A 15,339-nucleotide genomic window follows, 5' to 3' on the forward strand; every position below is an offset into this window, starting at 1 on the left:
TTCCCAACCTCTCACTGTGCCTGAGATTACTCAGAGCTTGCAGCAATGAGATGCAAGCTCACAGTCAAAACTACCAGAATTTCTGTGTTTCTATTAACACAGTTTCAGTAGCATCAGCTTGTGGCCAAAAAGTAAAAATACATCCAATTACACCATAATTAAAAAAAAAAAAATTACATCATAGAAAAAAAACAACACTAAAATAGTTACCATAGGGACTTTTTTCCATATGTATATCATGAGGGTATATTACTGTTGATTTTGCAAATAAATTCCTGTAATAAGTGATATAGTATTAAAATTCCTAAACAGAAAAAATACACCTTTATTTCCAGATAAAATATTATAGTCATACATTGTACTAGGTACACAATTTAAACATTGTAATTAGAGATAGGCCGAACGGTTTGCCCGCAAACGATTCCAGGTGAACTTTGGGTGGTTCATGATCGCTGGCGAAGGCGAACTTTTGTGGAAGTTCGGTTCGCCCCCATAATGCTCCATTACGGTCAACTTTGACCCTCTACATCACAGTCAGCAGGCACATTGTCGCCAATCAGACTACACTCACTCCTGGAGCCCCCCCCTCCCCCCCTTATAAAAGACAAGGTTTCTCTGGCTGTTTTACACACTCATCTGCCTACAGTAATTAGTGAAGGGACAGCTGCTGACAGACTCTGCTAGGGGAAGCTTAGTTAGGCTTGTTAGCTTGCTCCTGGCTGATTGTTATTCCTTATACAGCACCCCACAACAGCCTCCCTCCTCCTCCTCCTCCGGAGGAGGATCTTGTCTTCCAGGGATTTGTAGGATGTCAAAAGCACGCTCACATAGATTGGCCAGGAATCGAGTCCAGGTCAACTGCACTATACCACCAACACTACAGGCTGAAGCCAGTCTAGCTGGGCTGAGAAGGATGAAAAGCTAGATGGCCATGCAACCATTCGTGCTAACCTAAAGCTTACTTGTGTCTTACAACACATTGCCTTAAGACTTTACCAAATCCAATGCGGCCATAGCCCCTTAAGAGAAAGTGTCATTAGGGCCTTGCTGTAACATAGATTGTAGTGTAACTATTTCAACTAATGTACCCTTCTTAAACTTGAAGATTGTATACAAATGTAAGCAGCCTGCAGAGTGGTGCAGCAGAAGTGTGCTGGGCCCATAACCCAAAGGTTGATGGATCGAAACCAATCTCTGCTAGGCATGATTTCATTTTTGCACCTCGCTTTATCACATGGGCAAAACGGTTTCCATAGCCCTGTAAGAGAAAGCCCTGTAAGGGCCCTGCCGTAACATAGATATTACGGTAGCTAAGACTACTCCCGGGCCTTTCTTGTAGTTGAAGAGATGAGTGAAGTGTGACACCACACTTAAAAAAAAAACAAAAAAAAACCGCAAACAGAGAAGCTTCCCCATATTGGAGCATTGGATTTGGTAAAGTATTAAGCCAATATGTTGTAAGACACAAGTAAGCTTTAGGTTAGCAGGAATGGTTGCATGGCCACCTAGCTTTTCATCCTTCCCAGGCCAGCTAGGCTGGCTTCAGCCTGTAGTGTTGGTGGTATAGTGGTGAGCATAGCTGCCCTCCAAGCAGTTGACCTGGGTTCGATTCCTGACCAATGTATGTGAGCGTGCGTTTGACATCCTACAAATCCCTGGAAGACAAGATCCTCCTCCGGAGGGGAAGGAGGGAAGATACACTTCCTGATAGATGTATACACATGCAAGATGTTGTAAAGCAGTTTAGGCCTGCAATTCAACATTCAATGTGATTTCTGATCTTAAAACAGTAGTTTGCGTCAAATCTAGATTTTTTATTGAGACTTTTGAGGTGTATCCCACTCAAGCATGTCTCCCTCCAGGTATTAGAGTGCTTGAAAGATCTTTTTCATCATTTTACTAGCCAGCATCATTTTTTCTAAATTTTGAAGTTCGCCTCTCCATTAAAGTCTATTTCAGTTCGCGCGAACCAAACTTTCGCGGTAGGTTCGCGAACCTAAAATCGGAGGTTCGGGCCATCTCTACTCTTCTTATGTTATATTTAACACATAACATATTTATATGTACAGGTATACATTAGTGCAAATAACTTAAAACAAGATAAACATCAGTTTGTAGCTAATAACTGTGCAAATAATACGTTCATAAATTTACCATTATTGGTATCCTTTCCCTTTAGATCAGGCCAGAAGGTGTTTCTCAAGGTGGCCAATAATGGTTCAATCTTTTTCATCCAATTTTACCAAATCTATGTAGTACAAGGGTAAAATTTGGGATCCGTTAAAAATGGCACCAGAGCCTACAGTGTAAAAATGGCGCCGCATTAATTTGCATTAAAAATGGCGCCACACTAAAAACGATATTTATCGTTTTATGACTTCTATAAAACTATAAATATCATTTTGAAATAAAAGTCATAAAACGATAAATATCGTTTTGAAATGTGTTGAATATGGGTTGTGCTCCCAGTGTGTGTGTGTGTGTGTGTGTGTGTGTGCGCGTGTGTGTGTGTGTGTGTGTGTGTGTGTGTGTGTGTATGTATATATATATATATGTGTGTGTGTATATATATATATAAATATATATATATATATATATATATATATATATATATATATATATATATATATATATGTGTGTGTGTGTGTGCGCGTGTGTGTGTGTGTGTGTGTATATATATATATAGATATATATATATATGTGTGTGTGTGTGTGTGTATATATATATGTGTGTGTGTGTGTGTGTGTGTGTGTGTGTGTGTGTGTGTGTGTGTGTGTGTGTGTGTGTGTATATATATATGTGTGTGTGTGTGTGTGTGTGTGTGTGTGTGTGTGTGTGTGTGTGTGTATGGGTGTGCAGTGGTGCTCAGCAGAGCTCGAATATTCGAGTAGCTCGAATATTCGAGCTCTTTTTCAGCTATTCGAGCTCGGTATTCGAGCTCCGAATAGCTGTAGCTATTCGAATGGGCTATTCGAGTACACTCGAATAGCCCATTCACTATTCGAGCTATTCGAGCAAACCGGCGCTATTCGAGCTCGGTACCGAGCTCGAATAGCGTCATAGCCCAGATTGATGTCCTTAGAGCCAATCAGAGGGCTCCCAGGCCCTCTGACGGCAGCCAATCACAGAGAGGGGACCCTTGCCAGCCCCTACCCTATAAATAGCGGCCGCCATGTTAGGTTCCTCCGTGCTTGCCTGAGACTTGTACAGAGAGAGAGTTGCTCCTTTGTGCTTTGGCTTAGCAAGAGCTCTATTGTGGTCATTTACCTAGCGTTTTTGCTCACATACACCTCCTATACACACACCTATATTGTTGTTAGTTAGTTAGACATTGGGCTCGATTCACAAAGCGGTGCTAACCCAGTTAGCATGCCTAAAAGACTTTAGGCATGATAACCATTGCACCATGCTGGTGAAAAGCCAGTTTAGGCATGATAAGTTTAGGTGTGATAAGTTTAGGTGTGATAAGTTTAGGCATGATAAGTTTAGATAAGTTTAGATCGCTTGCAAAGTCCCGCACGCAAAGCAGCGCCATTAAACCTTATACGAAGTGCACCAGACTTTGCTAGCGTAAAACTTTTGATCAGCTGTGCACTGCGGTGCTAACGTAGTTGGCGCTCAAACTTATCATGCCTAAACTTATCACACCTAAAGTTATCATGCCTAAACTTATCACACCTAAACTTATCACACCTAAACTTATCATGCCTAAACTGAGTTTAGGCATGATAAAGGGCTTTTCACCAGCGTGCTAACTGTTAGCACCGCTTTGTGAATCAGGCCCATTGTATTTTAGTTAGTAGCTTTTGTGACAGCTGCTGCACGCTTACAGCTTTAGGCCTCAGGGCCTGCCTGTGTGGGCAGCTGTTCTCTCCTGTCCTCTGTTTATTTCTCTCATCTATACCAGTATTTCTGCTGTCCTTTACTACTGATTGTATTAGTATTGTAGTTATATACTGTAACTGTACTAGGACACTCACTGTCACTGTTCATAGGCTACTAGCTGCTCCTGCGTGTGTGCACTCACTGTCTGTGTAGTGTGTACACACTACACACACTCTATTTCCTTCTGATAACTGATTGCTTATTGTAATTAGTTAGTTGTACTTACTGTTACTACTTACTGTACTAGGAGTCTAGGACACTCAGTCACTGTTCATAGGCTACTAGCTCCTGCGTGTGTGCACTCACTGTCTGTGTACACACACTACACACACTCTATTTCCTTCTGATAACTGATTGCTTATTGTAATTAGTTAGTTGTACTTACTGTTACTACTTACTCTTACTGTACTAGGAGTCTAGGACACTCAGTCACTGTTCATAGGCTACTAGCTCCTGCGTGTGTGCACTCACTGTCTGTGTACACACACTACACACACTCTATTTCCTTCTGATAACTGATTGCTTATTGTAATTAGTTAGTTGTACTTACTGTTACTACTTACTCTTACTGTACTAGGAGTCTAGGACACTCAGTCACTGTTCATAGGCTACTAGCTCCTGCGTGTGTGCACTCACTGTCTGTGTACACACACTACACACACTCTATTTCCTTCTGATAACTGATTGATTATTGTAATTAGTTAGTTGTACTTACTGTTACTACTTACTCTTATTGTACTAGGAGTCTAGGACACTCAGTCACTGTTCATAGGCTACTAGCTCCTGCGTGTGTGCACTCACTGTCTGTGTACACACACTACACACACTCTATTTCCTTCTGATAACTGATTGCTTATTGTAATTAGTTAGTTGTACTTACTGTTACTACTTACTCTTACTGTACTAGGAGTCTAGGACACTCAGTCACTGTTCATAGGCTACTAGCTCCTGCGTGTGTGCACTCACTGTCTGTGTACACACACTACACACACTATTTCCTTCTGATAACTGATTGCTTATTGTAATTAGTTAGTTGTACTTACTGTTACTACTTACTCTTACTGTACTAGGAGTCTAGGACACTCAGTCACTGTTCATAGGCTACTAGCTCCTGCGTGTGTGCACTCACTGTCTGTGTACACACACTACACACACTCTATTTCCTTCTGATAACTGATTGATTATTGTAATTAGTTAGTTGTACTTACTGTTACTACTTACTCTTACTGTACTAGGAGTCTAGGACACTCAGTCACTGTTCATAGGCTACTAGCTCCTGCGTGTGTGCACTCACTGTCTGTGTACACACACTACACACACTCTATTTCCTTCTGATAACTGATTGCTTATTGTAATTAGTTAGTTGTACTTACTGTTACTACTTACTCTTACTGTACTAGGAGTCTAGGACACTCAGTCACTGTTCATAGGCTACTAGCTCCTGCGTGTGTGCACTCACTGTCTGTGTACACACACTACACACACTCTATTTCCTTCTGATTACTGATTGATTATTGTAATTAGTTAGTTGTACTTACTGACTGTTACTACTTACTTACTGTACTAGGGACACTCACTCAGTCACTGTTCATAGGCAAGCTCCTGCGCGTGTTTGCGCGTGCGTGCACTCACTGTCTGTAGTGTACACACACTAAATTTACTTGTGATTACTACTGATTATTGTAACTGCTAGTTGTACTTCCTGACTGTTACTACTTACTTACTGTACTAGGGACACTCACTCAGTCACCTCACCCACCAACCCACTCCATTAAAGTACCCCACTTTTCACCCGCCCTTTTAAAAAACTTTTGTCTATACGCCCAAAACATCGAAGATGTCTGGAAGTGGCAGCCAGCGCGGTTTGGGCAAGGGGAAGGGCAGCAAGGGAATCAGGAGGAGAGGGAGCAGCATTGTGGCAGGCCGCGGCCGCGCCACCATGCACAGTTCCGCAGCAGCAGCAGCGTCAGTGGCTAACATTCCTCCCATAGCCACTGGCCGTGGACGCCTTGGGCGCCGCCCAGCAGGAGCATCTGCAACTCACGCTGCAGAGACACAGCAGCAGCAGCGTGTAGCACCTGCTCCGATTTTCCTCCAGCCGGGTCGGAAACGTCCCATTGAGGAAAAGCATGCAGACACTGTGGTGCAACTCATGACGGAGGATGAGCAGCCCGCCATCAGCTCTGCATCCGAGGCCTCCACCCTCACCACCACCACCCCTGTTCGCAGCAGCCGCCCAGCAGGGTCTGGGGAGGAGGCCAGTTCACCGTCACAAGTTGGCGACCTGTCACTCAGCAGTATTTTTACCCCAGGCACCATCAGGGTATTGTCTGCTGTTGTTGGCGATTTTGAGGAGGAGATGCTGATGGGCACTTTGGGGGATGAGGGATTGGACAGCAAGACTGTGGCGACAGTCAAGCAGCCCATCCATGCATCAGGAGAGGAGTTTGGGGGGTCATCATCCCAGCAGGACATGTTTCAGGAGGGGGAGGATGATGATGACCCGGTGACAGACAGAGACTGGGTGCCACCACCTCCAGGGGATGTCGTCCTCAGCAGCTCTGAGGAGGAGGAGGAGGATGCTCTTGTGGGCCTTGCAAGGAGGCGCATCATTGCAAGCATTGGCAGCAGTAGGCAGGTCCCAACTCCTGCTGGTGTCTCAGGCTCAGCAGCAGCAGCAGCAGCATCTGCCAGTACCACCACCAGCCGCACCCAAGCCCCCCCCCCCAACCACCACAGGGAGACAGGCAGCAGCGCTTCCATGCCGTAGGGGGATGTTTCTGTCACCAATCTGGCGATATTTCACCATGCCCACTGTGTACAGCAAGTATGCCACTTGCAACCACTGTCAGCGGAAGTTGAGCAGAGGTGCAGACCCCTTAAAGTTCAGCACCAGCTCGCTCATCAACCACCTTGCTGCAAAACATTTCCACCAGCATGAGGAGTTCCAGAGGCTGAAGGCATCTGGTGCTGGCAGTGGCACCACACCCATCACTGCACAGCCTTCAGCAGCAGCAGCAGCAGCAGCAACAGCAGCCACCCGCCCTCCTGCTCCTCCAGCAGCACCAGCAGGAGTGCGGAAACGCACTGCTCCTCCCCCCTATGCAACTCCTCCCGCCGACACTGAGGCCTGTTCTGGCAGCCAGTCCTCAGTGGCCTCCTCCGCTGTGTCTGCTGATTCCCGTGCCAGCAAAAGGCCACGCCAGAGCCTTTTGAGCGAGTCCTTCCAGGGGGTGGTTAGGGCTCTGCCTCCCAGCAGCCGTCGCGTGCGGCAGCTGAACGGCTTGCTGGCACGGGCCATGTGCTCCCAACTCCTGCCGTACACGCTCGTGCAGGAGGGGAGCGACATTCGTGCGCTGCTTGCTTGCGCAGCCCCAGACTGGCAGCTCCCCAGCAGACACTTTTTCTCCCGCAAGGCCATTCCTGCACTGCACCGCTTTGTGATGGCCAATGTGGAGCGAGGGCTGGAGCACGCGGTTGGTGAAAGGGTCCACGTCACCATGGACTCCTGGAGCAGCCGCTTCGGGACAGGCCGCTACCTGTCCTTCACTGTCCACTGGGTCAGCTTGGTGGAAGGGGGTGAGGATGGGAGAGCAGCAGTGGGCACAGCAGCAGCAGCAACACAGTGGGTGGTGCCACCCCGCAGGGTCAGGGGAACTGCAGCAGGTTCCTCCGATCCTCTGCCATCCTCTGGCACACCTGGCCAAACCCCCCGCCTCAGCAGCAGCGTGAAGGCCCGCCACTGCCAAGCGCTGCTGCACTTGGTCAGCCTTGGGAAGACCAAGCTGACGGCAACCCATGTGTTGGCCAAACTCCAGGAGCAGGAGAGGATTTGGCTGACCCCCAGAGGCCTCAGAGTCGGAGAGGTGGTGGCCGACAATGGGGCCAATCTGGTTGCCGCAATAGACAGGGGAAACCTGACCCACATCCCCTGTCTTGCCCACGTGCTGAACCTGGTGGTGCAGAAGTTCTTGCGCACCTACCAGGGGATGGGCGAACTGCTGGAAACGGCAAGGAACGTTGTGCGTCACTTCCGGCGCTCGGCTGCAGCCTGTGCGAGCCTGGAAGACGTGCAAAAGGAGCTGGAGCTGCCACGCCATCGGCTGATCCTTGACGTTCCGACTCGCTGGAACTCCACCCTGGCGATGTTGGAGCGTCTGGTTGAACAGAAGCACGCTGTCAACCAGTACCTTGCCCTGGCCACTGTTTCCGCCGCTCAGAGAAGGGACAAGACCAGCAACATCCCGTCCATCGTCCCCGATGATGACTGGAGGCACATGCAGCAGGTGTGCTTAGTGCTGGCTCCCTTTCTGCAGGCCACTAACATGGTGAGCAGGGACCATGCTATGGTCTGCGAGTGGGTGCCCCTGGTTTGTCTGCTGAACAGGGCCCTCGATGCTTTGCTGGAACAGGGAGCGGCAGCCTTGGACCAGCAGGAGCGGCAAGCAGCTGCACAGTCCACCTCTGAGGGGGAGGAGGAGGAGGACTTGGTGGAGGTCCCTGACCTTGCTGCTGATGAGGGGGAGCAGCACAGTGCAGCTGAGTTGGTGCGGGGGTGGAGAGAGGATGAGGCTGACGAGGCAGAGGAGGAGGAGGAGGATGAGGACAGCAGCACTGCCGTCGATGTGCCAGCAGACGTGGCCCGCCTCTTCCCAATGGCAGCGCACATGCTGAGGTGCCTGCGCAGGGACCCCATGGTGATCCAGATGAAGCAGAGGGAGGACATCTGGATCAGCATGATGTTGGACCCACGCCTCAAGGGGAAGTTGAGCCAGTTCCTGCCGCCTGCAGGAGGAGACCCAGCGCAACAAATAAGGAGCTTGCAGCAGGCCCTTGTTGAGCGCTTGGAGGAAGCCTTCCCCCAGCCTTCCACCCCCACTGTCCAGCAGCCAGCACAGAGGCAGCAGCAGGTGCCTGCATCCAGCAGCAAGCGCCCCACAGACCTGCTGTCTCTCAGCCACGAGCTCTACAGGACTGTAGAGGCTCCGGCAGCAGTGACTAGAGAGGAGGTGCATGCAGCAGCATCCTTCTCCGGTCACAGCCAGCGCCTGACCCGCATGGTGGCTGACTACATGGGGTCCTACAGCGGGCTTGACAGCGATGCCCCTGTTGATCCCATGGAGTATTGGGTCAAGCGCCTGGAGATCTGGAGCGAGCTGGCGCAGTACGCCCTGGAAGTACTGTCCTGCCCCCCTTCCAGCGTGCTGTCCGAGCGCTGCTTCAGTGCAGCTGGTGGCGTGGTCACCGAGAAACGCTCACGTCTGTCTCACAAGTCTGTGGACAGACTGACGTTTCTCAAGATGAACCAGGCGTGGGTGGAAGGCGAGTTCCTGGCCCCTGTTGTCGGCGAGAGGGGGACATGAACTGGCTGCCGGAACTTAGAACCATCGTTAATGTGCCTTACCACCCTTTACCACCTCCTGGCTCCTGCTCACTAAGCCAGCCTGGTTCACTTTGACTATTACGTCGCCTGGAGCCACACATTTTACACCTACAGTGGGCTGCTGTGTACTGCCCTTCTGCTGTCTGTCTGTGTTTCCCACTGCCAGGGTACACAGAATTACCTTCTGCTGCCACTATGCCACCAGCTATTACGTCAAACAATAGCTATATTGGTTGTAAAACCAAAACTAAAAAAACCATTAAAAAAAAAAAAAGGTTTAATTTTTCTGAGGTGCCCGGGTTGAAAACTGTGTTGTCCCAGTTGTGTATTGGACACGATGTGGGCTGCACGACCGCTGTCTGGGACCTCCTGTTGTGTTTATTTACAGCCCTGGTATCACCGCTAGGTACCAGGGCTATTATGTCACGCTGCCTACCTGCTGCCACACTCACACTGCTCCTCCTCCATTCCTCCTCCTGCTGCTGCTGCTGCTGTCTGTCTGTGTTTCCCACTGCCAGGGTACACAGAATTACCTTCTGCTGCCACTCTGCCACCAGCTATTACGTCAAATAATAGCTATATCTGTGTAATTGGTTGTAAAACCAAAACCAAAAAACCATTAAAAAAAAAAAGGTTTAATTTTTCTGAGGTGCCCGGGTTGAAAACTGTGTTGTCCCAGTTGTGTATTGGACACGATGTGGGCTGCACGACCGCTGTCTGGGACCTCCTGTTGTGTTTATTTACAGCCCTGGTATCACCGCTAGGTACCAGGGCTATTATGTCACGCTGCCTACCTGCTGCCACACTCACACTGCTCCTCCTCCATTCCTCCTCCTGCTGCTGCTGCTGTCTGTCTGTGTTTCCCACTGCCAGGGTACACAGAATTACCTTCTGCTGCCACTATGCCACCAGCTATTACGTCAAACAATAGCTATATTGGTTGTAAAACCAAAACTAAAAAAAACATTTAAAAAAAAAAGGTTTAATTTTTCTGAGGTGCCCGGGTTGAAAACTGTGTTGTCCCAGTTGTGTATTGGACACGATGTGGGCTGCACGACCGCTGTCTGGGACCTCCTGTTGTGTTTATTTACAGCCCTGGTATCACCGCTAGGTACCAGGGCTATTATGTCACGCTGCCTACCTGCTGCCACACTCACACTGCTCCTCCTCCATTCCTCCTCCTGCTGCTGCTGCTGTCTGTCTGTGTTTCCCACAGCCAGGGTACACAGAATTACCTTCTGCTGCCACTCTGCCACCAGCTATTACATCAAATAATAGCTATATCTGTGTAATTGGTTGTAAAACCAAAACCAAAAAACCATTAAAAAAAAAAAGGTTTAATTTTTCTGAGGTGCCCGGGTTGAAAACTGTGTTGTCCCAGTTGTGTATTGGACACGATGTGGGCTGCACGACCGCTGTCTGGGACCTCCTGTTGTGTTTATTTACAGCCCTGGTATCACCGCTAGGTACCAGGGCTATTATGTCACGCTGCCTACCTGCTGCCACACTCACACTGCTCCTCCTCCATTCCTCCTCCTGCTGCTGCTGCTGTCTGTCTGTGTTTCCCACTGCCAGGGTACACAGAATTACCTTCTGCTGCCACTATGCCACCAGCTATTACGTCAAACAATAGCTATATTGGTTGTAAAACCAAAACTAAAAAAACCATTAAAAAAAAAAAGGTTTAATTTTTCTGAGGTGCCCGGGTTGAAAACTGTGTTGTCCCAGTTGTGTATTGGACACGATGTGGGCTGCACGACCGCTGTCTGGGACCTCCTGTTGTGTTTATTTACAGCCCTGGTATCACCGCTAGGTACCAGGGCTATTATGTCACGCTGCCTACCTGCTGCCACACTCACACTGCTCCTCCTCCATTCCTCCTCCTGCTGCTGCTGCTGTCTGTCTGTGTTTCCCACTGCCAGGGTACACAGAATTACCTTCTGCTGCCACTCTGCCACCAGCTATTACGTCAAATAATAGCTATATCTGTGTAATTGGTTGTAAAACCAAAACCAAAAAACTATTAAAAAAAAAAGGTTTAATTTTTCTGAGGTGCCCGGGTTGAAAACTGTGTTGTCCCAGTTGTGTATTGGACACGATGTGGGCTGCACGACCGCTGTCTGGGACCTCCTGTTGTGTTTATTTACAGCCCTGGTATCACCGCTAGGTACCAGGGCTATTATGTCACGCTGCCTACCTGCTGCCACACTCACACTGCTCCTCCTCCATTCCTCCTCCTGCTGCTGCTGCTGTCTGTCTGTGTTTCCCACTGCCAGGGTACACAGAATTACCTTCTGCTGCCACTATGCAACCAGCTATTACGTCAAATAATAGCTATATCTGTGTAATTGGTTGTAAAACCAAAACCAAAAAAACATTAAAAAAAAAAGGTTTAATTTTTCTGAGGTGCCCGGGTTGAAAACTGTGTTGTCCCAGTTGTGTATTGGACACGATGTGGGCTGCACGACCGCTGTCTGGGACCTCCTGTTGTGTTTATTTACAGCCCTGGTATCACCGCTAGGTACCAGGGCTATTATGTCACGCTGCCTACCTGCTGCCACACTCACACTGCTCCTCCTCCATTCCTCCTCCTGCTGCTGCTGCTGTCTGTCTGTGTTTCCCACTGCCAGGGTACACAGAATTACCTTCTGCTGCCACTATGCCACCAGCTATTACGTCAAACAATAGCTATATTGGTTGTAAAACCAAAACTAAAAAAACCATAAAAAAAAAAAGGTTTAATTTTTCTGAGGTGCCCGGGTTGAAAACTGTGTTGTCCCAGTTGTGTATTGGACACGATGTGGGCTGCACGACCGCTGTCTGGGACCTCCTGTTGTGTTTATTTACAGCCCTGGTATCACCGCTAGGTACCAGGGCTATTATGTCACGCTGCCTACCTGCTGCCACACTCACACTGCTCCTCCTCCATTCCTCCTCCTGCTGCTGCTGCTGTCTGTCTGTGTTTCCCACTGCCATGGTACACAGAATTACCTTCTGCTGCCACTCTGCCACCAGCTATTACGTCAAATAATAGCTATATCTGTGTAATTGGTTGTAAAACCAAAACCAAAAAACCATTAAAAAAAAAAGGTTTAATTTTTCTGAGGTGCCCGGGTTGAAAACTGTGTTGTCCCAGTTGTGTATTGGACACGATGTGGGCTGCACGACCGCTGTCTGGGACCTCCTGTTGTGTTTATTTACAGCCCTGGTATCACCGCTAGGTACCAGGGCTATTATGTCACGCTGCCTGCCTCATTGACTGCCTGCTGCCACACACTCATCCTCCTTCTCCTGCTGCTGAATTTACCTCCTGCTGTCTGTGTGTTTCCACTGCCAGGGAGCACATACAATGGCGCTTCCAACATGCGTGCGCCCACCAGCTATTTGTTACGCTCAAAAATAGCTGCATTTCTTTAAAAAAAAAATGGAAAGAGAAATAAGTGAAGAAGAAGAAGACGATATAGAAAAAGGAGAAGGAGAAGAAGAAGAAGAAGAAGAAGAAGAAGAAGAAGAAGAAGATGATGATGATGAAGAAGAAGAAGATGAAGAAGAAGAAGAAGATGAAGAAGAAGAAGAAGAAGAAGATGAAGAAGATGAAGAAGAAGAAGAAGATGAAGAAGATGAAGAAGAAGATGAAGAAGATGAAGAAGAAGATGAAGAAGATGAAGATGAAGAAGAAGAAGATGAAGAAGATGAAGAAGAAGAAGATGAAGAAGATGAAGAAGAAGAAGATGAAGAAGATGAAGAAGAAGAAGATGAAGAAGATGAAGAAGATGAAGAAGATGAAGAAGAAGAAGATGAAGAAGATGAAGAAGATGAAGAAGAAGAAGATGAAGAAGATGAAGAAGAAGAAGAAGAAGAAGAAGATGAAGAAGAAGAAGAAGAAGAAGAAGATGAAGAAGAAGAAGATGAAGATTAGAAGATGAAGAAGAAGAAGATGAAGAAGAAGAAAAAGAAGAAGACAATATAGAAGAAGAAGAAGAAGATATAGAAGAAGATATAGAAGAAGAAGATATAGAAGATAAAGAAGAAGAAGAAGAAGAAGTATATACAGTACTGAACAAAATTCTGGACACAACTTCTCTTTCCACCTTTTTTTTTTTAAAGGAACATCCCCACATAATCACTTACTGTTGTTACTTGGAAAAAAAGATGTTTCTTGCATCATTCACCCTCAAAACAAGTGTTGGTAGCTATTTAAGGCCAATTCGAATAGTCAGCTCGAATAATGAGCTCGAATACCGACTCGAATAGTCAGCTCGAAGTCCGAGGTCGAATCGAATAGTAAAAATTATTCGACTCGAATATTCGACTGACCTCGAATAATTTACTATTCGAATTCGACCAAACTCGAATTTTAAAAAGGGGTATTTGAGCACCACTGTGGGTGTGTGCGTATGTGTGTGTGTGTGCGCGTGTGTGTGTGTGCGCATGTATGTATGTATGTATGTATGTATGTATGTATGTATGTATGTATGTATGTATGTATATATATATATATATATATATATATATATACATATATACATACACACATATATACACATGAATATATACATACATACATACATACGCACACACACATATACCTAAATAAATACACACACATATACACACACACACAAACACACGCATATATACGAGATCTTCTCAAAAAATTAGCATATTGTGATAAAGTTCATTATTTTCTGTAATGTACTGATAAACATTAGATTTTCATATATTTTAGATTAAAATACACACAACTGAAGTAGTTCAAGCCTTTTGTTGTTTTAATATTGATGATTTTGGCATACAGCTCATGAAAACCCAAAATTCCTATCTCAAAAAATTAGCATATTTCATCCGACCAATAAAAGAAAAGTGTTTTTAAAACAAAAAAAGGTCAACCTTCAAATAATTATGTTCAGTTATGCACTCAATACTTGGTCGGGAATCATTTTGCAGAAATGACTGCTTCAATGTGGCGTGGCATGGAGGCAATCAGCCTGTGGTACTGCTCAGGTGTTATGGAGGCCCAGGATGCTTCGATAGCGGCCTTAAGCTCATCCAGAGTGTTGGGTCTTGCGTCTCTCAACTTTCTCTTCACAATATCCCACAGATTCTCTATGGGGTTCAGGTCAGGAGAGTTGGCAGGCCAATTCAGCACAGTAATACCATGGTCAGTAAACTATTTACCAGTGGTTTTGGCACTGTGAGCAGGTGCCAGGTCGTGCTGAAAAATGAAATCTTCATCTCCATAAAGCTTTTCAGCAGATGGAAGCATGAAGTGCTCCAAAATCTCCTGATAGCTAGCTGCATTGACCCTGCCCTTGATAAAACACAGTGGACCAACACCAGCAGCTGACATGGCACCCCAGACCATCACTGACTGTGGGTACTTGACACTGGACTTCAGGCATTTTGGCATTTCCCTCTCCCTAGTCTTCCTCCAGACTCTGGCACCTTGATTTCCGAATGACATGTAAAAGTTGCTTTCATCCGCAAAAAGTACTATGGACCACTGAGCAACAGTCCAGTGCTGCTTCTCTGTAGCCCCGGTCAGGCGCTTCTGCCGCTGTTTCTGGTTCAAAAGTGGGTTCATGCTTCCATCTGCTGAAAAGCTTTATGGAGATGAGGATTTCATTTATCAGCACGACCTGGCACCTGCTCACAGTGCCAAAACCATTGGTAAATGGCTTACTGACCATGGTATTACTGTGCTCAATTGGCCTGCCAACTCTCCTGACCTGAACGCCATAGAGAATCTGTGGGATATTGTGAAGAGAAAGTTGAGAGACGCAAGACCCAACACTCTGAATGAGCTTAAAGAGAATCTGTATTGTTAAAATCGCACAAAAGTAAACATACCAGTGCGTTAGGGGACATCTCCTATTACCCTCTGTCACAATTTCACCGCTCCTCGCCGCATTAAAAGTGGTTAAAAACAGTTTTAAAAAGTTTGTTTATAAACAAACAAAATGGCCACCAAAACAGGAAGTAGGTTGATGTACAGTATGTCCACACATAGAAAATACATTCATACACAAGCAGGCTGTATACACCCTTCCTTTTGAATCTCAAGAGATCA

General features: G+C 46.7%; 1 protein-coding gene across 1 annotated transcript in view; it reads left to right on the forward strand.

Moving 5' to 3' along the window:
• Nucleotides 1-15,339, forward strand: part of LOC137504044 (alcohol dehydrogenase 1) — an 89,765-nt gene that overhangs the window by 60,585 nt on the left and 13,841 nt on the right. The gene's annotated exons all lie outside the window — the stretch shown is intronic.

The sequence above is a fragment of the Hyperolius riggenbachi genome, chromosome 1 (genome assembly GCF_040937935.1).
Source record: "Hyperolius riggenbachi isolate aHypRig1 chromosome 1, aHypRig1.pri, whole genome shotgun sequence".
Lineage (NCBI taxonomy): Eukaryota > Metazoa > Chordata > Amphibia > Anura > Hyperoliidae > Hyperolius > Hyperolius riggenbachi.